Source organism: Aplysia californica, unplaced genomic scaffold, assembly GCF_000002075.1.
Source record: "Aplysia californica isolate F4 #8 unplaced genomic scaffold, AplCal3.0 scaffold00225, whole genome shotgun sequence".
Taxonomy (NCBI): Eukaryota; Metazoa; Mollusca; class Gastropoda; order Aplysiida; family Aplysiidae; genus Aplysia; species Aplysia californica.
Genome location: NW_004797495.1, coordinates 230992 through 233469, shown reverse-complemented (window position 1 = coordinate 233469; position 2478 = coordinate 230992).

The window sequence follows — 2478 nt, the reverse complement described above, 5'->3', positions numbered from 1 at the left end:
AGAGAGAGAGAGAGAGAGAGAGAGAGAGAGAGAGAAAAGAGAGAGAATGAGAGAGAGAAGGGATATTAAGAAGGAGAAAGAAAGAGAAAGAGAGAAATTGAGAAAGAAAGAAAAGGATATATTATGGATATATAACTATTGTACTGAGATGAACAAACTAAAGCCTCGATAGATAAGTAGACAAAAAGCTGCCTAAATGATACCTTTTGTGATGAATCCCATCAAACACTATAAATCTAGCTAATAAATTACATAGCATTTTTATATGAGCCTTTAAGTGTTTCAAGAATGTAAGTATGAGGTAAGCATTGAACAGGCCTATGTTTGTTTACGAACCGTGAAGATTGACTAAAAGTTCCAGCACCTGTCAATAAATCTCCGGAACAGAATTTTTTTTTTACCCCCTCAGAGTGCCACCGGAGATAGCATTGAGATCGGAAACTACTCTTTAGCGATATCACTAAATCTCACCCCCACGTGCGAAAATGTCTAACATTAGTCCTTTTGAGAAACTCAGTTGTTGATTTTGTCCCCAGAGTGTATCTCGTTGAGTCATTAATTTTCATTTTTCTTGGAGATTTACAGGAAACTTTGGAAAGGTCGGGGTATGTATGTGTGTAATTCCCAAGGATTGCATAATTAAAAAAAAAAAAAATCTTAAAAAACTTGTTAAAGCACAGGAACATGTCTAATCGAGTATAATTCTCACTATACTACTCTGCTATGTGGATTAGTAAGCAAGGAGCCTGTCTTTTTTCTTCTTCTTGCTCAAATAGCATAACGAAATTATAAAAAAAAACAACCCTGAAATTCTGTACATTTCTACATAGACACACACGCACATACATACATACATACATACACACTCACACACACACATACACACACACATACACACACACATACACACACACACATAAGCAGGCTCATACACTTTTCACATTATTGGTATGCGAAAAAAGGTATTACATCCTGTGCATTTTTTCCATTTCATTCTGTGTTCTGTTTTGTCCAGAAATGAGTTGCGTTCACGATTTTAGAAAGGTCTTCTTGATTATTATTACTATTTCTTTCTGCTTTGATTAATTCCCAGATTTGGATGGGTTTCTTTTTTGAAAAGTCGAACATTGTATACAAAATACGCATCTGGGCCATTCCAGCCGATCAGTATAAAAATATTAAAAGTCGAGACCTCTGAGGGCCAAGAAACCTGTGTGGGATTCTTCCTATTTTTTTAAAAATCACAAGCAATTCAAGTTCATGAAACCCTCTTTGGGATTACAAACCAGGGCGAACTGCACCGTAGTCCTGCATGATACAAACCGAAATAGCTCTTCAATTTTTCATTTAGAAGACTGTCTTCCGACCCCGCCTGTCAGGACCAAGCTGGGCTGAAAGGGAGACAACATCCCAGCAGAAAGACCGAGGTACTAGTTTTAAAAAATTCTCCCCACTCCCGAATCAAACTCGAGTCTCCTGGGTGCAACAGCCAAACGCCTAACCACTACACCACAGACGCCTGCAGCTAGCTCTTCGGGGTCAACAAGTGCTTTATCATTTAATAGGGAATTTCAGGGTTATTGGCAGGGAATTTCTAGGCATTATGATCCTCACGTGATGTGAAGAGCAGGTGGCACAACATCTGCACCAATTCTATCTCATGCTTTTCGGGTTTTTGACGCCAGAAACGTACCGAATTCCTGAGGGTGACAGAAATGAAATTGCAGACATTCGGACCAGGATTACAGATAGCATTACCCCACTGCTGCCACGAACAGCTGCTTATCATGTCCAAAATCCCCCCTCCCCTTCTTCTTCCCTCAATTCTTTTACGTAACTCTTTATAAAATCCTATAATATTGTTCACTTTATAGCCTTCCCCCCACCCCCCTTTTACCCTATTCCCTTATTCCAGTTTGTTCTGACCCACATAACGTGTAACCTCTTCTCTCACATATACGAAGTCTCCCCCACCCCCTTTTTTCTGCCCCTACATACACAGACACACACATACACCCATACACACATGCACACAAATATTACACACACACACACACACACACACACACACACACACACATATATATATATATATACACATGCACACACACACATGCACACACACACATACCTTCCGTTCTGATCTCTTCGATTTTCTAAAACTGGTACACTTTATACATATATTACAACGATTTCTTTGGTTTTCAAGTCGTTCAGCTGGAAATAAAAGGTGAAGTCGATGTTATCAGGACAGCTCAAAAGGAGTCTCTTTTATAATCATACAAAAAGTGTAACAAATTTTGATTATGATTTACAGCCGGCACCTAGATCTAGTACCAAAGGTGTCATCATACTTTTGGAGCTTAGTTTGCGAAGAAGTTTTGACTATTTCTTCAGTCTCAGATAACAAAAAAAAATCGTATCAAAGTGTACAACACAGGCAGATAGCCACAAATTTATGAGAGAGAGAGAGAGAGA